The following is a 21,967-nucleotide window of genomic DNA, read 5'->3' as shown; positions in this document are numbered from 1 at the left end:
TGTCTAGTTAAACCCCATCATCCTCAGTAAAGTTGTTTAACCACCACCACCATATGTCTGTGTCTAGTTAAACCCCATCATCCTCAGTAAAGTTGTTTAACCACCACCACCATATGTCTGTGTCTAGTTAAACCCCATCATCCTCAGTAAAGTTGTTTAACCACCACCACCATATGTCTGTGTCTAGTTAAACCCCATCATCCTCAGTAAAGTTGTTTAACCACCACCACCATATGTCTGTGTCTAGTTAAACCCCATCATCCTCAGTAAAGTTGTTTAACCACCACCACCATATGTCTGTGTCTAGTTAAACCCCATCATCCTCAGTAAAGTTGTTTAACCACCACCACCATATGTCTGTGTCTAGTTAAACCCCATCATCCTCAGTAAAGTTGTTTAACCACCACCACCATATGTCTGTGTCTAGTTAAACCCCATCATCCTCAGTAAAGTTGTTTAACCACCACCACCATATGTCTGTGTCTAGTTAAACCCCATCATCCTCAGTAAAGTTGTTTAACCACCACCACCATATGTCTGTGTCTAGTTAAACCCCATCATCCTCAGTAAAGTTGTTTAACCACCACCACCATATGTCTGTGTCTAGTTAAACCCCATCATCCTCAGTAAAGTTGTTTAACCACCACCACCATATGTCTGTGTCTAGTTAAACCCCATCATCCTCAGTAAAGTTGTTTAACCACCACCACCATATGTCTGTGTCTAGTTAAACCCCATCATCCTCAGTAAAGTTGTTTAACCACCACCACCATATGTCTGTGTCTAGTTAAACCCCATCATCCTCAGTAAAGTTGTTTAACCACCACCACCACCATATGTCTGTGTCTAGTTAAACCCCATCATCCTCAGTAAAGTTGTTTAACCACCACCACCATATGTCTGTGTCTAGTTAAACCCCATCATCCTCAGTAAAGTTGTTTAACCACCACCACCATATGTCTGTGTCTAGTTAAACCCCATCATCCTCAGTAAAGTTGTTTAACCACCACCACCATATGTCTGTGTCTAGTTAAACCCCATCATCCTCAGTAAAGTTGTTTAACCACCACCACCATATGTCTGTGTCTAGTTAAACCCCATCATCCTCAGTAAAGTTGTTTAACACCACCACCACCATATGTCTGTGTCTAGTTAAACCCCATCATCCTCAGTAAAGTTGTTTAACCACCACCACCATATGTCTGTGTCTAGTTAAACCCCATCATCCTCAGTAAAGTTGTTTAACCACCACCACCATATGTCTGTGTCTAGTTAAACCCCATCATCCTCAGTAAAGTTGTTTAACCACCACCATATGTCTGTGTCTAGTTAAACCACATCATCCTCAGTAAAGTTGTTTAACCACCACCACCACCATATGTCTGTGTCTAGTTAAACCCCATCATCCTCAGTAAAGTTGTTTAACCACCACCACCATATGTCTGTGTCTAGTTAAACCCCATCATCCTCAGTAAAGTTGTTTAACCACCACATCCATATGTCTGTGTCCAGTTAAACCCCATCATCCTCAGTAAAGTTGTTTAACCACCACCACCATATGTCTGTGTCTAGTTAAACCCCATCATCCTCAGTAAAGTTGTTTAACCACCACCACCATATGTCTGTGTCTAGTTAAACCCCATCATCCTCAGTAAAGTTGTTTAACCACCACCACCATATGTCTGTGTCTAGTTAAACCCCATCATCCTCAGTAAAGTTGTTTAACCACCACCACCACCATATGTCTGTGTCTAGTTAAACCCCATCATCCTCAGTAAAGTTGTTTAACCACCACCACCATATGTCTGTGTCTAGTTAAACCCCATCATCCTCAGTAAAGTTGTTTAACCACCACCACCATATGTCTGTGTCTAGTTAAACCCCATCATCCTCAGTAAAGTTGTTTAACCACCACCACCATATGTCTGTGTCTAGTTAAACCCCATCATCCTCAGTAAAGTTGTTTAACCGCCACCATATGTCTGTGTCTAGTTAAACCACATCGTCCTCAGTAAAGTTGTTTAACCACCACCACTATATGTCTGTGTCTAGTTAAACCCCATCATCCTCAGTAAAGTTGTTTAACCACCACCACCATATGTCTGTGTCTAGTTAAACCCCATCATCCTCAGTAAAGTTGTTTAACCACCACCACCACCATATGTCTGTGTCTAGTTAAACCACATCATCCTCAGTAAAGTTGTTTAACCACCACCACCATATGTCTGTGTCTAGTTAAACCCCATCATCCTCAGTAAAGTTGTTTAACCACCACCACCATATGTCTGTGTCTAGTTAAACCCCATCATCCTCAGTAAAGTTGTTTAACCACCACCACCATATGTCTGTGTCTAGTTAAACCACATCATCCTCAGTAAAGTTGTTTAACCACCACCATATGTCTGTGTCTAGTTAAACCCCATCATCCTCAGTAAAGTTGTTTAACCACCACCACCATATGTCTGTGTCTAGTTAAACCCCATCATCCTCAGTAAAGTTGTTTAACCACCACCACCACCATATGTCTGTGTCTAGTTAAACCCCATCATCCTCAGTAAAGTTGTTTAACCACCACCACCATATGTCTGTGTCTAGTTAAACCCCATCATCCTCAGTAAAGTTGTTTAACCACCACCACCATATGTCTGTGTCTAGTTAAACCCCATCATCCTCAGTAAAGTTGTTTAACCACCACCACCATATGTCTGTGTCTAGTTAAACCACATCATCCTCAGTAAAGTTGTTTACCACCACCACCACCACCATATGTCTGTGTCTAGTTAAACCCCATCATCCTCAGTAAAGTTGTTTAACCACCACCACCATATGTCTGTGTCTAGTTAAACCCCATCATCCTCAGTAAAGTTGTTTAACCACCACAACCATATGTCTGTGTCTAGTTAAACCCCATCATCCTCAGTAAAGTTGTTTAACCACCACCACCATATGTCTGTGTCTAGTTAAACCCCATCATCCTCAGTAAAGTTGTTTAACCACCACCACCATATGTCTGTGTCTAGTTAAACCCCATCATCCTCAGTAAAGTTGTTTAACCACCACCACCATATGTCTGTGTCTAGTTAAACCCCATCATCCTCAGTAAAGTTGTTTAACCACCACCACCACCATATGTCTGTGTCTAGTTAAACCCCATCATCCTCAGTAAAGTTGTTTAACCACCACCACCATATGTCTGTGTCTAGTTAAACCCCATCATCCTCAGTAAAGTTGTTTAACCACCACCACCATATGTCTGTGTCTAGTTAAACCCCATCATCCTCAGTAAAGTTGTTTAACCACCACCACCATATGTCTGTGTCTAGTTAAACCCCATCATCCTCAGTAAAGTTGTTTAACACCACCACCATATGTCTGTGTCTAGTTAAACCCCATCGTCCTCAGTAAAGTTGTTTAACCACCACCACCATATGTCTGTGTCTAGTTAAACCCCATCATCCTCAGTAAAGTTGTTTAACCACCACCACCATATGTCTGTGTCTAGTTAAACCCCATCATCCTCAGTAAAGTTGTTTAACCACCACCACCATATGTCTGTGTCTAGTTAAACCCCATCATCCTCAGTAAAGTTGTTTAACCACCACCACCATATGTCTGTGTCTAGTTAAACCCCATCATCCTCAGTAAAGTTGTTTAACCACCACCACCATATGTCTGTGTCTAGTTAAACCCCATCATCCTCAGTAAAGTTGTTTAACCACCACCACCATATGTCTGTGTCTAGTTAAACCCCATCATCCTCAGTAAAGTTGTTTAACCACCACCACCATATGTCTGTGTCTAGTTAAACCCCATCATCCTCAGTAAAGTTGTTTAACCACCACCACCATATGTCTGTGTCTAGTTAAACCCCATCATCCTCAGTAAAGTTGTTTAACCACCACCACCACCATATGTCTGTGTCTAGTTAAACCACATCATCCTCAGTAAAGTTGTTTAACCACCACCACCATATGTCTGTGTCTAGTTAAACCCCATCATCCTCAGTAAAGTTGTTTAACCACCACCACCATATGTCTGTGTCTAGTTAAACCCCATCATCCTCAGTAAAGTTGTTTAACCACCACCACCATATGTCTGTGTCTAGTTAAACCCCATCATCCTCAGTAAAGTTGTTTAACCACCACCACCATATGTCTGTGTCTAGTTAAACCCCATCATCCTCAGTAAAGTTGTTTAACCACCACCACCATATGTCTGTGTCTAGTTAAACCCCATCATCCTCAGTAAAGTTGTTTAACCACCACCACCATATGTCTGTGTCTAGTTAAACCCCATCATCGTCATAGTGATTTGATGTGTAGCAGACCTGTTGGTTTTGAGTGTGATGGGTAATACTGTGTATTAAAGTACCAGACAGCGGCAACTTCCCAAAGGGAACCCTATTCCCTACATAGTGCACTACTTTAGACCAGGGCCCATAGGACCAGAGCCCAAAAGTAGTGCACTATATAGGGAATATTGTACCATTTGGGACACATCCAACGACACCAAAATCCCATCATCCCCTGGCCTAGACCGACCGCCAGGCTGTTCTCTGTCAGCTTGTTCGCTCTGATAAGAAGATTGTCATGGCGATAACAGAGAGATAGAATGGGCTTGTTGAGATGATTCTGTTGGCACACAGACACAATGATGTAATGACTCAGCCCAATTGTTTTGATTGATTGATTTAATAACTTGTTTATGATGGCTGTGATGTAAGTGATGTTCTAATGTAAAGTCCTTGTTATTATATCTTGTTATATTTATTGTCTCAGGGCACCATTGAAAATGAGACCCTGGTCTCAACTGAGCTGATTAAACAAAAGTGAATAAAACATCTGTGGCTGTCCCAACCATAATGCCAGGGTGAAATGAAGAGGAGATGCGGCCAGCGGAAGTGAACACAGCTGAATGTGTGGCAGTGACAGAGAGAGCAGGGTGGCATACAAACTAGCAGCTGCCTGTCAGCAGAACTGAGCCAAACTGAACTGCTCAGGCATCCATCTACTCTCAACAAGTAACATGTCAGTGGGAGCAGTAAACGTCCATTTATTCATCAATAGAAAGCTCCATGTAGAATTGTACAAGTGAGAACGAATCAAATGCAATCATGACTAAAATTACCAAACGGACAAAGCAGTCACTAATGAAGAAGCTACTTTGGAATCGATGCATTGTATATTTAGTGAAGTAGGTGATGGTGAGGCCTATAGCAATATTGTATCCTCCATTTTACATCACTGCAGACTAAATTAATGCAAGTTCATGGTGCCCATGAAAGTCTGTTGTGCAAATCCCTTATTGTGAACTCTGACCACTGCCCCGAGGCACAATACCCAGGTCAATAACCTCTCAGCTCCACTGCCAGCTAGGGAACAGACCCATTGTTGTCTCTGTCATGGAGAGAGAGAGAGACAGAGAGAGAGATGGAGAGAGAAAGAGTGTGTGAGAGCGGAGAGCGAGAGAGGAATGGAGGAAGATAGAAAGAGTGAATCAGAAGAAAACTCTAAACCAGTCCATCCACAGGCCTTAATGAGCACCAATGGTGTGTCTCCAGAGAGAGGGTTCATACTGTCTGCTACACTAGTGGACTGTCCCTGCTCTGAATTATTCATTGGCTCAATATGGGGAGCGACTGACCCTCCTCCTAGCCTCAGTTTCTCTATCTGCTTCCCAAATGGCACCCTATCCCCTATATATCACCTACGGGCCCTGGTCAAAAGAAGTGCACTATATAGGGAATAGGGAAGCCATTTGGGACGCACCTATGTCTCTGTCCTGGGAGCTCCCACTAGGCCTGACTAGACACAAGATGGCTGAAAGAGAAGAGAGAGAAGCAGCTAGCAGCATCCCAGGGTCACAGGAGTCAGGATGTAACATCTGGAACCAGGTGGAATATATCCAGGACCAATTCCTCCAGGGGGGACAGACAGAGGATTCAGACTGCAGGTACAAGGATTAGAAAGAGGACATCGCCGCTAGCGGTCGATTCTGCAAAACAAATAATCAACTCTGGTTTCCTTCCAGAGGACCACAGAGGAAATAAGCCCTCAGTCTTTGCGGTGTAGTCTCTGGCTGGAGCAACCTTCTACTTTTAATTATCCAATTCCCCTGCCAGGTGAGGCTGTTCATGCATTGTGGAGAAGAACAAATACAATCCTACATTTTGTGTCTACATTTCACAGAGAAGATGATCAGCTAAGAATAGAACAGATGGGGAGGGTAAATTAGGGGACACAACATGAATCATATTTCATACAATTCATTAATATATCCAGATAGAGGTGTCCAATATAGAGCCAGCGTAACAGAAGTGGCACCCCTGTGTCACACATGACGTCATTGAAGCGGGGAGGCGTCCAGACTGGAAAGGGGAGGCTGATTAAATTCCACCCATAACGTACGACGCATTCGGAGTAGTGTGTTGTCCCGGATACAGGCAGGGGGTGGGTAGGGTTTGTTTGTTTGTTTGTGTGTGTGTGTGTGTGTGTGTGTGTGTGTGTGTGTGTGTGTGTGTGTGTGTGTGTGTGTGTGTGTGTGTGTGTGTGTGTGTGTGTGTGTGTGTGAGAGAGAGAGAGAGAGAGAGAGAGAGAGAGAGAGCGAGTGAGAGAGTGAGTCCAACTGAATAAGGCCAGGTCACTTAATTCCATTAACACCCAGGTGAAAGAAGTGCCTGTGTGCTAATTAGGACAGGGACAGACAGACAGACATGAATCAATATGAGAGAGAGGAGAGGCTGCGGCCGAAAAGGAACCCTATTCCATATGCACTACTTTCGACCGGGGCCTATATTTAGGACAGAGCCAGAGAGCTCAGCTCACCATATAATATGCAGCACCCAATACACTCATTACACCCGACAGTGCTGCCTGTCCTCCGGTCTGTCCACTCCAATGGAGCCTCCACTGCCTGTCCTCCGGTCTGTCCACTCCAATGGAGCCTCCACTGCCTGTCCTCCGGTCTGTCCACTCCAATGGAGCCTCCACTGCCTGTCCTCCGGTCTGTCCACTCCAATGGAGCCTCCACTGCCTGTCCTCCTGTCTGTCCACTCCAATGGAGCCTCCACTGCCTGTCCTCCGGTCTGTCCACTCCAATGGAGCCTCCACTGCCTGTCCTCCGGTCTGTCCACTCCAATGGAGCCTCCACTGCCTGTCCTCCGGTCTGTCCACTCCAATGGAGCCTCCACTGCCTGTCCTCCAGTCTGTCCACTCCAGTGGAGCCTCCACTGCCTGTCCTCCAGTCTGTCCACTCCAGTGGAGCCTCCACTGCCTGTCCTCCAGTCTGTCCACTCCAGTGGAGCCTCCACTGCCTGTCCTCCAGTCTGTCCACTCCAATGGAGCCTCCACTGCCTGTCCTCCAGTCTGTCCACTCCAGTGGAGCCTCCACTGCCTGTCCTCCAGTCTGTCCACTCCAGTGGAGCCTCCACTGCCTGTCCTCCAGTCTGTCCACTCCAGTGGAGCCTCCACTGCCTGTCCTCCAGTCTGTCCACTCCAGTGGAGCCTCCACTGCCTGTCCTCCAGTCTGTCCACTCCAGTGGAGCCTCCACTGCCTGTCCTCCAGTCTGTCCACTCCAGTGGAGCCTCCACTGCCTGTCCTCCAGTCTGTCCACTCCAGTGGCGCCTCCACTGCCTGTCCTCCAGTCTGTCCACTCCAATGGAGCCTCCACTGCCTGTCAAGCCCAAACTCATTTCACAGTATTGAGATGAACAACAAGACTGTTGCAGATAGGGTGGTGTTGGTCCAAACCTTGATGAACACCAAGACTGTTGCAGATAGGGTGGTGTTGGTCCAAACTTTGATGAACACCAAGACTGGTGCAGATAGGGTGGTGTTGGTCCAAACCTTGATGAACACCAAGACTGTTGCAGATAGGGTGGTGTTGGTCCAAACTTTGATGAACACCAAGACTGGTGCAGATAGGGTGGTGTTGGTCCAAACTTTGATGAACACCAAGACTGGTGCAGATAGGGTGGTGTTGGTCCAAACTTTGATGAACACCAAGACTGTTGCAGATAGGGTGGTGTTGGTCCAAACTTTGATGAACACCAAGACTGGTGCAGATAGGGTGGTGTTGGTCCAAACTTTGATGAACACCAAGACTGTTGCAGATAGGGTGGTGTTGGTCCAAACTTTGATGAACACCAAGACTGGTGCAGATAGGGTGGTGTTGGTCCAAACCTTGCATTCTTGACTCCCACACCCATCTTTCATTACGCCACATTTTAAACTACCACAGATGCATTTGCTCACTGATGTAGCCTACATTCAAGGACATGCACATTCACATGTTCAGATGAACACAAGCCAGAAGAACACACACTGCCGCTGCGTAGGCCTCCACTTCATTCTCTACGGCGCACTTTCATCACAGCACTTTTTAGTTGAACACAATAGGGGGTCAAAGCAGCCAGGCTCTTTCTCCCTTACGCCCACCAGGGCAGGTGTTCTCAGGCGGCAAATACCGACTCAGCCCAAACAACAACAACAACGCCTGCCTCCCAAATGACAGCCCATCTCTGATTCTGCATCCTAATGACTAACAAGGCTAATTAAGCTGTAGCGTTAATGGTAATTCCAGTGTGTGTGCGTGTGTGTAATTCCAGCTCAGCCCCATGATCAGACCATTACAGAGAAAAAAGGAGGGATTTAGTGAACAACACAATGGTGAGCCCAGATATACATTTTAAATGACTTGCCAGGGAACCAGGGAATGATGAAACACAATCTGTTAAGAGTTTCTCCACAGATTAGAGGCTCTATACATCCACCCACTCTTCTCCATAGGAAGGAAGGACTGGGAGAGCTTAAGACCACACAGAGCTGGCGCTAGACCAACGGACTTAATATGAATCTGTCCATACAGCAGTACAGCTATCTGTCCATTTAAAAAAGCAGCTTAACTACAGTACAAAACAAGCATTGAATCACAACAAATGTCTCGTTTGGTTCCAGTTGAGGAAGCACAATAACTGCTATAACTATACTACCATACCAACGCTGCTGCATCCCCATATCTCCATATTACAGCTACTTACACAGACAGACTCACTGCCGAGCCATACGATGTTACAACTACTTACAATCCTTATCCCAGTCTGCTGTTCCCACATGCTTCAAGAGGGCCACCATTGTTCCTGTTCCCAAGAAAGCTAAGGTAACTGAACTAAATGACTATCGCCCCGTAGCACTCACTTCCATCATCGTGAAGTGCTTTGAGAGACTAGTCAAGGACCATATCACCTCCACCCTACCTGACACCCTAGACCCACTCCAATTTGCTTACCGCCCCAATAGGTCCACAGACGACGCAATCGCAATCACACTGCACACTGTCCTAACCCATCTGGACAAGAGGAATACCTATGTCAGAATGCTGTTCATCGACTACAGCTCAGCATTTAACACCATAGTGCCCTCCAAACTCGTCATTAAGCTTGAGACCCCGGGTCTCGACCCCGCCCTGTGCAACTGGGTCTTGGACTTCCTGACGGGCCGCCCCCAGGTGGTGAGGGTAGGAAACAACATCTCCACCCCACTGATCCTCAACACTGGGGCCCCACAAGGGTGCGTTCTCAGCCCTCTCCTGTCCTCCCTCTTCACCCATGACTGCGTGGCCATGCACGCCTCCAACTCAATCATCAAGTTTGCAGACAACACTACAGTGGTAGGCTTGATTACCAACGACGACGAGACGGCCTACAGGGAGGAGGTGAGGGCCCTCGGAGTGTGGTGTCAGGAAAATAACCTCGCACTCAATGTCAAAACAAAGGAGATGATCGTGGACTTCAGGAAACAGCAGAGGGAGCAGCACCCTATCCACATTGACAGGACAGTAGTGGAGAAGGTGGAAAGTTTTACGTTTCTCGGCGTACACATCACGGACAAACTGAAATGGTCCACCCACACAGACGGCGTGGTGAAGGCGCAGCAGCGCCTCCAACCTCAGGAGGCTGAAGAAATTTGGCTCATCACCAAAAATACTCACAAACTTTTACAGATGCACAATCGAGAGCATCCTGTCGGGCTGTATCACCGCCTGGTACGGCAACTGCTCCGCCCACAACCGTAAGGCTCTCCAGAGGGTAGTGAGGTCTGCACAACGCATCACCGGGGGCAAACTACCTGCCCTCCAAGACACCTACACCACCTGATGTCACAGGAAGGCCAAAAAGATCATCAAGGACAACAACCTCCCGAGCCACTGCCTGTTCACCCCGCTATCATCCAGAAGGCGAGGTCAGTACAGGTGCATCAAAGCTGGGACTGAGAGACTGAAAAACAGCTTCTATCTCAAGGCCATCAGACTGTTAAACAGCCATCACTAACTTTGAGTTGCTGCTGCCAACATACTAACTCAACTCTAGCCACTTTAATAATGAAACATTTATGTAATAAATGTATCACTAGTCACTTTAAACAATGCCACTTTATATAATGTTTACATACCCTACATTACTTATCTCATATGTATATACTGTACTCTATACCATCTACTGCATCTTGCCTATGCCGTTCGGCCATCGCTCATTCATATATCTTTATGTACATATTCTTATTCATTCCTTTACACTTGTATAAGGTAGTTGTTGTGAAATTGTTAGATTACTTGTTAGATATTACTGCATGGTCAGAACTAGAAGCACAAGCATTTTGCTACATTCGCATTAACATCTGCTAACCATGTGTATGTGACAAATAAAATTTGATTTGATTTGATTTAGACAGACTCACTGCCGAGCCACCCGCTGTTACAGCTACTTACACAGACAGACTCACTACCGTGCCATCCTCTGTTACAGCTACTTACACAGACAGACTCACTACCGCGCCATCCTCTGTTACAGCTACTTACACAGACAGACTCACTACCGCGCCATCCTCTGTTACAGCTACTTACACAGACAGACTCACTACCGCGCCATCCTCTGTTACAGCTACTTACACAGACAGACTCACTACCGCGCCATCCTCTGTTACAGCTACTTACACAGACAGACTCACTACCGCGCCATCCTCTGTTACAGCTACTTACACAGACAGACTCACTACCGTGCCATCCTCTGTTACAGCTACTTACACAGACAGACTCACTACCGTGCCATCCTCCAGTTACAGCTACTTACACAGACAGACTCACTACCGCGCCATCCTCTGTTACAGCTACTTACACAGACAGACTCACTACCGTGCCATCCTCTGTTACAGCTACTTACACAGACAGACTCACTACCGTGCCATCCAAGACAAAGCAGCAGTGGTGGAGTAGCAAGGTCTTTATTTTAGGGGGAGAAGTGTGATATTTTATTCACAATGCTAAGAACACACTGCAGCTCATTAGGAGAGAGAGAGTAAAGGAGATAGCAGGAGAAGACCTCGGGTTGGATCCGTCTTCACGGAGCAAGAGGAGTGTCCAGAGACTACGGCCTGTAAATTGTTAATAACCTTTCATTGAGCGGGAGAGCAGCGAGAGAGCAGCGCAGAGTATAGTAACATGTCTGATGATAAATTAGCCCGGGGCCCCTTGTTAAAGTAAGATAGAGCCAGGTGCAAGGTTTAGCTGTAATAGGGTAACCTAGAACACAGTGAAGAAATGAATTGAAATGTGTTATACAACTGTTATAGTTGTGGTGGCAGAATTTGGGCTGAGCTGTTGTAACTTTTCAAGGTTTATGCTCTCTTCTGTGTTAACCTGTGATGTTCTGCTTTTCATAGACTCCTGGCATGTCTGCACCCTAACACAAGGCCATTGTGTTCTGGAACTGTTGCTCTTATAAAACAACATGATTGTATTACCAGCCCTCCTCTATACAGTGAGGGAAAAAAGTTTTTGATACCCTGCTGATTTTGTACGTTTGCCCACTGACAAAGAAATCGTCAGTCAATAATTTTAATGGTAGGTTTATTTGAACAGTGAAAGACAGAATAACAACAAAAAAATCCTGAAAAACGCATGTGAAAAATGTATAAAATGATTTGCATTTTAAACGAGGGAAATAAGTATTTGACCCCTCTGCAAAACATGACTTAGTAATTGGTGGCAAAACCCTTGTTGGCAATCACAGAGGTCAGACGTTTCTTGTTGTTGGCCACCAGGTTTGCACACATCTCAGGAAGGATTTTGTCCCACTCCTCTTTGCAGATCTTCTCCAAGTCATTAAGCTTTCGAGGCTGACGTTTGGCAACTCGAACCTTCAGCTCCCTCCACAGATTTTCTATGGGATTAAGGTCTGGAGACTGGCTAGGCCACTCAAGGACCTTAATGTGCTTCTTCTTGAGCCACTCCTTTGTTGCCTTGGCCGTGTGTTTTGGGTCATTGTCATGCTGGAATACCCATCCACGACCCATGTTCAATGCCCTGGCTGAGGGAAGGAGGTTCTCACCCAAGATTTGACGGTACATAGCCCCGTCCATCGTCCCTTTGATGCGGTGAAGTTGTCCTGTCCCCTTAGCAGAAAAACACCCCCAAAGCATAATGTTTCCACCTCCATGTTTGACGGTGGGGATGGTTTTCTTGGGGTCATAGGCAGCATTACTCCTCCTCCAAACATGGCGAGTTGAGTTGATGCCAAAGAGCTCCATTTTGGTCTCATCTGATCATAACACTTTCACCCAGTTGTCCTCTGAATCATTCAGATGTTCATTGGCAAACTTCAGACGGGCATGTATATGTGCTTTCTTGAGCAGGGGGACCTTGCGGGTGCTGCAGGATTTCAGTCCTTCACGGCGTAGTGTGTTACCAATTGTTTTCTTGGTGACTATGGTCCCAGCTGCCTTGAGATCATTGACCAGATCCTCCCGTGTAGTTCTGGGCTGATTCCTCACCGTTCTCAAGATCATTGCAACTCCACAAGGTGAGATATTCCATGGAGCCCCAGGCCGAGGGAGATTGACAGTTCTTTTGTGTTTCTTCCATTTGCGAATAATCGCACCAACTGTTGTCACCTTCTCACCAAGCTGCTTGGTGATGGTCTTGTAGCCGATTCCAACCTTGTGTAGGTCTACAATCTTGTCCCTGACATCCTTGGAGAGCTCTTTGGTCTTGGCCATGGTGGAGAGTTTGGAATCGGATTGATTGATTGCTTCTGTGGACAGGTGTCTTTTATACAGGTAACAAACTAAGATTAGGAGCACTCCCTTTAAGAGCGTGCTCCTAATCTCAGCTCGTTACCTGTATAAAAGACACCTGGGAGCCAGAAATCTTTCTGATTGAGAGGGGGTCAAATACTTATTTCCCTCATTAAAATGCAAATCAATTTATAACATTTTTGACATGCGTTTTTCTGGATTTTTTTGTTGTTATTCTGTCTCTCACTGTTCAAATAAACCTACCATTACAATTATAGACTGATCATTTCTTTGTCAGTGGGCAAATGTACAAAATCAGCAGGGAATCAAATACTTTTTTCCCTCACTGTATGAGGGACCATCTCCCTAGTTAGTTATTCCCTGACTAAATCAGACAGATCTCCCTCATAGCTGCTTGTATTAAATATTTTAATATAATACCTTAAATAGTCTCTGCCTAAATCTTTGGGATTGAGTTATCCATTATACACAACATAGTGAAATATAGCTTGCATTTTATGGTGTTACACATCACCATAGTGATATGAATATTGTTTTGCAATGTTCCATCACAAAGAGCAGGCTAGATTAGTGGATGTTTATTTGGAACGACTAAATTGAAATTTAAGTCTATAATGCTATAATGTGAAATAACGTTTTCATGAGTCTTCATACTTTAACCTGTTATGGCTAGGGGGCAGTATTTTCACGGCCGGATAAAAAACGTACCCGATTTAATCTGATTATTACTCCTGCCCAGAAACTAGAATATGCATATAATTATTAGCTTAGGATAGAAAACACTCCAAAGTTTCTAAAACTGTTTGAATGGTGTCTGTGAGTATAACAGAACTCATTTGGCAGGCCAAAACCTGAGAAGATTCTGTACAGGAAGTACCCTGTCTGACCATTTCTTGGCCTTCTTGATTATCTCTATCCAATACAGGGGATCTCTGCTGTTACGTGACACTTCCTACGGCTCCCATAGGCTCTCAGAAGGCGGCAAAAAGCTGAATGATATCGAGGCAGCCCCTGGCTGAAAAACATTAGCGCGTTTGGATAGTGGCCGGTCACAGTACTATGAGACTCAGGCTCGTGCACGAGGGGATCCCATGCTTTTATTTTCTCTCTCTTTGTACGTAAACACGCTTTCCCGGTCGGAATATTATCGCTTTTTTACGAGAAAAATGGCATAAAAATTGATTTTAAACAGCGGTTGACATGCTTCGAAGTACGGTAATGGAATATTTAGAAATGTTTTGTCACGAAATGCGTCGTGCGCGTGACCCTTATTTACACTTCGGATAGTGTCTTGAACGCACGAACAAAACGCCGCTATTTGGATATAACTATGGATTATTTTGAACCAAACCAACATTTGTTGTTGAAGTAGCAGTCCTGGGAGTGCATTTTGACGAAGAACACCAAAGGTAATCAAACTTTTCTAATAGTAAATCGGAGTTTGGTCAGGGCTAAACTTGGTGGGTGTCTAAATAGCTAGCCGTGATGGCTGGGCTATCTACTCAGAATATTGCAAAATGTGCTTTCACCGAAAAGCTATTTTAAAATCGGACACCTCGATTGCACAAAGGAGTTCTGTATCTATAATTCTTAAAATAATTGTTATGTTTTTTGTGAACGTTTATCGTGAGTAATTTTGTAAATTCACCGAAAGTGTTCGGTGGGAATGCTAGTTCTGAACGTCACAGGCTAATATAAAAAGCTGGTTTTTGATATAAATATGAACTTGATTGAACAAAACATGCATGTATTGTATAACATGATGTCCTAGGCGTGTCATCTGATGAAGATCATCAAAGGTTAGTGCTGCATTTAGCTGTGGTTTTGTTTTTTGTGACATTATATGCTAGCTTGAAAAATGGGTGTCTGATTATTTCTGGCTGGGTACTCTGCTGACATAATCTAATGTTTTGCTTTCGCTGTAAAGCCTTTTTGAAATCGGACAGTGTGGTTAGATAAAGGAGAGTCATGTCTTTAAAATGGTGTAAAATAGTCATATGTTTGAAAAATTGAAGTTTTTGTATTTTTGAGGAATTTGTAATTCGCGCCACGCCTATCATTTGATATTGGAGCAGGTGTTCCGCTAGCGGAACGTCTAGATGTAAGAGGTTAAGGACCATTATTCATATTGCCTCAAATTATAGAGGTCGACCGATTATGATTTTTCACCGCCGATACCGATTATTGGAGGACCCAAAAAAAGGGGCGATACCGATTAGTAGGCCGATTTTTTTTAATTTATTTGTAATAATGACAATTACAACAATACTGAATGAACACTTATTTTAACTTAATATAATACATCAATAAAATCAATTTAGCCTCAAATAAATAATGAAACGTTCAATTTGGCTCAAATAATGCAAAAACAAAGTGTTGGAGAAGAAAGTAAAAGTGCAATATGTGCCATGTAAGAAAGGTAACGTTTAAATTCCTTGCTCAGAACACGAGAACATATGAAAGCTGGTGGTTCTTTTTAACATGAGTCTTCAATATTCCCAGGTAAGAAGTTTTAGGTTGTAGTTATTATAGGAATTATAGAACTATTTCTCTCTATACGATTTGTATTTCATATACTTTTGACTATTGGATGTTCTTATAGGCACTTTAGTATTGCCAGTGTAAGAGTATAGCTTCCGTCCCTCTCCTCGCTCCTACCTGGGCTCGAACCAGGAACACATCGACAACAGCCACCCTTGAAGCAGCGTTACCCATGCAGAGCAAGTGACGTTTGAAATGCTATTAGCGCGCACCCGCTAACTAGCTAGCCATTTCACATGGGGTACACCAGCCTAATCTCGGGAGTTGATAGGCTTGAAGTCATAAACAGCTCAATGCTTGAAGCATTGCGAAGAGCTGCTGGCAAAACGCAGGACAGTGCCGTTTGAATGAATGCTTACGAGCCTGCTGGTGCCTACCACTGCTCAGTCAGAATGCTCTATCAAATATCTAATCATAGACTTAATTATAACATAATAATACACAGAAATACAAGCCTTTGGTCATTAATATGGTCGAATCCGGAAACTATCATCTCGAAAACAAAACGTTTTTTTCTTTCAGTGAAATACGGAACCGTTCCGTATTTTATCTAACGGGTGGCATCCCTAAGTCTAAATATTCCTGTTACATTGCACAACCTTCAATGTTATGTCATAATTACATAAAACTCTGGCAAATTAGTTCACCACGAGCCAGGCGGCCCAAACTGTTGCATATACCCTGAGTCTGTGTGCAATGAACGCAAGAGAAGTGACACAATTTCACCTGGTTAATATTGCCTGCTAACCTGGATTTCTTTTAGCTAAATATGCAGGTTTAAAAATATATACTTCTGTTTATTGATTTTAAGAAAGGCATTGATGTTTATGGTTAGGTACAGTCGTGCAACGATTGTGCTTTTTTCGCAAATGCACTTTTGTTAAATCATCCCCAGTTTGGCGGAGTCGGCTGTCTTTGTTAGGACGAAATAGTCATCACAGTTCGCAACGAGCCAGGTGGCCCTAACTGCTGCATATACCCTGACTCTGTTGCAAGAGAAGTGACACATTTTCCCTAGTTAAAAGAAATTCATGTTAGCAGGCAATACTAACTAAATATGCAGGTTTAAAAATATACTTATGTATTGATTTTAAGAAAGGTATTGATGTTTATGGTTAGGTACACGTTGGAGCAACGTGTACCTAAGCGATTATATGCAACGCAGGACAGGCTAGATAAACTAGTAATATCATCAACCATGTGTAGTTAACTAGTGATTATGATTGATTGATTGTTTTTTATAAGATAAGTTTAATGCTAGCTAGCAACTTACCTTGGCTTCTTACTGCATTCGCGTAACAGGCAGGCTCCTCTTGGAGTGCAATGTAAAGCAGGTGGTTAGAGTGTCGGACTAGTTAACCGTAAGGTTGCAAGATTGAATCCCCGAGCTGACAAGGTAAAAATCTGTCGTTCTGACCCTGAACAAGGCAGTTAACCCACCGTTCCTAGGCCGTCATTGAAAATAAGAATGTGTTCTTAACTGACTTGCCTAGTTAAATAAAGGTCTATTAAAAAAAACAAAAATTAATTCGGCCAAATCGGTGTCCTCTAATACTGATTTCCGATTGTTATGAAAACTTGAAATCGGCCCTAATTAAATCGACCATTCCGATAAATCGGTCGACCTCTACCTCAAATGTTAGTAAACTTTTATGACAGCTACAGTTTACCAAATCGACTAAATCTGCTGCATTAAAAAGTACAAGGTGGCATGTTAACCTGCCGCAACTTGGACTGGATAAAGGAGAATGAGATAGCTTTAAGGCAGAATACACAGCAATATAACAGGTTTTATATATATATCGGGCCTGGCCTGAGGGTTTTGTGTTGTAAATTGAATAGCGCAGCATGGCAGGTAATTCCATACAGTTGATTACTCATGTTGTCAGAAAATGAATCAAACCTGAATGAAGCAATCAAGGATCATGTCCTGTAGAACATAGCCTGTATCTATAATACATCATGTCCTGTAGAATGTAGCCTGTATCTATAATATATCATGTCCTGTAGAATGTAGCCTGTATCTATAATACATCATGTCCTGTAGAATGTAGCCTGTATCTATAATACATCATGTCCTGTAGAATGTAGCCTGTATCTATAATACATCATGTCCTGTAGAATGTAGCCTGTATCTATAATACATCATGTCCTGTAGAATGTAGCCTGTATCTATAATACATCATGTCCTGTAGAATGTAGCCTGTATCTATAATACATCATGTCCTGTAGAATGTAGCCTGTATCTATAATACATCATGTCCTGTAGAATGTAGCCTGTATCTATAATACATCATGTCCTGTAGAATGTAGCCTGTATCTATAACACATCATGTCCTGTAGAATGTAGCCTGTATCTATAATACACAAGCATCATGTCCTGTAGAATGTAGCCTGTATCTATAATACATCATGTCCTGTAGAATGTAGCCTGTATCTATAATACATCATGTTCGGTAGAATGTAGCCTGTATCTATAATACATCATGTCCTGTAGAATGTAGCCTGTATCTATAACACATCATGTCCTGTAGAATGTAGCCTGTATCTATAATACACAAACCGTCCAACTAAGAAAATAAAAAACACATAACAGCACTGCAGGCACTTAAAGGAAAACTCTTCCCCAAAACTATCTTCTGGTAAAATGCATCATACCGGCTGTATTTCTGGGTTATTATTTACTGAAATAATAACCCACAGACAGCACCACAAATGACCATTATATTACATCAGTGACTGAAGAGAATGTGATGGCTCTCTGCACTCTTAGAAAAAAAAGGTGCTTTCTAGAACCTAAAAGGGTTCTTCGGCTTTCCCCATAGGAGAACCCTTTTTGGTTCCAGGTACAACCCTTTTGGGTTCCTTGTAGAACCCTCTATGGAAAGGGTTCTACCTGGAAACATAAAGGGTCCTACCTGGAACTATAAAGTGTCTTACCTGGAACCATAAAGGGTCTTACCTGGAACCAAAAAGGGTTCTCCTATGGGGACAGCCGAAGAACCCTTTTGGAACCCTTTTTTCTAAGATTGTAAGGTTAGGAGATCCAGTGGTGGGTTGTATTACTGCTACATGAAGTGGATGGTGGGGTGAGGACAGAGAGGAGGCAGAGAGAGGTCTGGTCTACAGCCCTAGGGATTCCTGCTGTGGAAGGCAACAGGCTGAGAGGTGAGAAACCACAGGACATCAATGGGAGAGAAAAAGAGAGAGAAGGAAGGAGGGGGGGTAAAAGTGAAAAGGAGAGAGAGCAGGTTGGTTGACACAGTAATGAGGTGAAGGGGCACTCGCCACAAAATTACGTCTTCTCTTTCTCCTCTGTCACTCAGACCCTTCACTCCTCCTCTTCCAGTTACCGGTCTTCTGCTGGCTACCTTACCTCTCCTCCCCAATACAATCATTACCATAGATCCATAGATAGTATAGACACAGACCAGTCAACAATATGTGAATCCCAAATGGCACCCTATTCCCTATAAAGTACAGCAATTATTTCCAGAGCATTTACCCTTGGATGGTTTACCTTAACAATGTCCTTAGCAGAGCTTCAGTTGAAATGTAAAGGTTGGGAGTTGCTTGGCAACAAACCTAATATCAAACATCACTCTCTTTCTTCCTGCCCAGAGGCTCCTTTGAAAATCTCCCATTTCCCTACTAATCGTTTTCATACTGATATCAAAAAGCAATGTCTCATGGTGTTGTTATCCATTACATTCAGTCATCAGTCAGGGTGGAGACACATTTGAGACATATCAAAAAGCCTAAACATACAACCAGACCACAATGTAAATTCATGGTCCCCTATACAGTAAGTAACTGCATAGGCTCACATCACATAAGTGAATTGTAGTTTGGGTATCTGAGCTGAACCAACAGGTTAAAGACTGTTTCAAATAATGCATCAATTAAAGCAGAAAACATTGAGTGAAGTGATGACATTCCTGAAGCCCAATCACTGTAAATGTGGCTCCTGCACAGTTTTACTTCCATATTTCTCACTTTTTTCTTCACATGAGTTCTTTTGGAATGGATAGACCCCCGATTTCCCACCCCCAGGGAGAGAGAGAGAGACAACAAGGCAGGCTTGAGGTCAGCTGCCCTGCCATTCCACCAGGCCAGCTCTGAATCACTCCCCATCACAAACACTGGAACAACAGTACAGTTCCTGGCCCCCAGCCACACGACCTATCCAGTAGAGAAGAACATACACACAAGCGTGCACACACAAACACAAACTGTATCTCTCTCTTCCTTTAATCTCTCTTTCCCTCTCTCTTTCGAGGTGCCGCTGACACCTCTGACAGCAGAGTTCTATAAAAGGCTGCTGATTGGAGGACCACCACATCATGGGACAGGGAAGCTGAGAAACACATTACTTTTCTCATCAACAAAACAACAGAGTGGAGTCGCTGCTAGGGCTGTGATAGTCATGGAATTATGGATGACAGTTATTGGACAGCAAAATGACCACGGTCACCGTAATAACCGTTCGAATAGCCCCCCCCAAAAAAACTATTTAAGACATTTTCTCCTTTCCTACTCCCTTGACTGCCTGTGTTGCTGCAGGGAGGGGGGTGTTGCCTAGGCAACTCGTTTGCTACAACACCTGGCTTGTTTCAGCAAGGAGCAACAAAGTTTCATCACGTTGTAGGGACTATGTTACATGTCCATGTTACATCAAATGGACTCCGCACGAATGCCCAGCCGTCCTGTCTTCAGACAGCAGTTCTTTCCACACACACACAAAAAAATACAAATTACAATAATACTTTTTTTAAACGGTTATGACGGTTATTTTATTTTCATGACTGTCTTCATCCATAACCGTCAGTTACACGGCTAAACTGTAATTGTGCTAGGCCTAGTTGCTGCTGCTGGTAAATGATTACAGTATGGTGCCAACATGAAACCAATACACTGCAGTCAGTGGGAAAAGATGGGGGAAACTCATATGTGCACATCCTTAGAGTAGGGGGAAAGAAAACATTTTGGGATGTGGCTATGGATGATGATTCATTGATGCAAAACTAATTTCCCCATTGGGGACAATATTGTTTTCTACTACTACTGCTGCTGCTGCTACTGCTGCTATAGCCTCGGCTTGCAGGCTTCCTCTGAATAATGAACAAATCTAACAAGTATGTTAACACTAGACTGCTACTACACTATACTACTACTGCTGCTACTACTACTGCTGCTACTGTTGCTACTACTACTGCTGCTACTACTACTGCTGCTACTACTGCTGCTGCTACTGCTACTACTACTGCTACTACTACTGCTACTGCTGCTACTACTACTGCTGCTACTACTACTGCTGCTACTGCTGCTACCACCGCTGCTACCACCACTACCACCGCTACCGCTGCTACCACCACCACCACCGCTACCACCACCGCTACTGCTACTGCCACCACTACCACCGCTACTGCTGCTACCACCACTGCTGCCGCCATCACCACCACTGCTGCCACCACCACCGCTACCACCACCGCTGCCACCATCACTACTACCACCGCTGCTACTGCTACCACTGCTGCTACTACCACTACCACTGCTACTGCTGCTACTACCATCACCACTGCTGCTGCTACTACCACTACCACTGCTACCGCTGCTACCACCACTGCTGCCGCCATCACCACTACCGCTGCTACTACCACCGCTACCACCACTCGCCACTACTACCGCTGCTGCTACTACCACTGCTACTACCACTGCTGCTACCACTGCTGCTACCACCACCGCCACCACTACCACTGCTACTACCACCACTGCTACTGCTGCCACCACCACCACCACTGCTGCTACTACCACTGCTACCACCACCGCTGCTACCATCACCACTGCTACCGCCACTACCACTGCCACTGCTGCTACCAACATCGCTGCCGCTACTACTACTACTGCTGCTACTACCGCTACTACTACTACTGCTGCTACTACCACTACTACTGCTGCTACTACCGCTACTACTGCTGCTACTACTACTGCTACTACTACTACTACTACTGCTGCTGCTACTACTACTACTACTACTACTACTACTACTACTACTACTACTACTACTACTGATGCTATTGCTGCTAATACTGCTACTGCTACTACTGCTGCTACTACTGCTGCTGCTACTGCCGATGCTACTAATGATGCTACTGCTACGACTACTACTACTGCTACAGCCTCGGCTTGCAGGCTTCCTCTGAGTAATGAACAAGTCTATGAAGTATGGTAACACAAGACTGGTACTACACTAAACTACTGCTACTGCAGCTACTACTACTAATGCTGCTGCTACTACTGCTGCTACTACTACTACTGATGCTATTGCTGCTACTAC

The 21,967-nt window shown here is 44.1% G+C and overlaps 1 protein-coding gene across 1 annotated transcript in view; it reads right to left on the bottom strand.

The window, feature by feature from the left end:
- LOC106605905 (serine/threonine-protein kinase ULK4) overlaps nt 1-21,967 on the bottom strand; it is a 285,759-nt gene that overhangs the window by 23,440 nt on the left and 240,352 nt on the right. The gene's annotated exons all lie outside the window — the stretch shown is intronic.

This window comes from Salmo salar, chromosome ssa05 (genome assembly GCF_905237065.1).
Source record: "Salmo salar chromosome ssa05, Ssal_v3.1, whole genome shotgun sequence".
Classification (NCBI taxonomy): domain Eukaryota; kingdom Metazoa; phylum Chordata; class Actinopteri; order Salmoniformes; family Salmonidae; genus Salmo; species Salmo salar.
The sequence above is the reverse complement of the archived record's forward strand: the minus strand, read 5'-3'. Positions and strand labels throughout refer to the sequence as shown.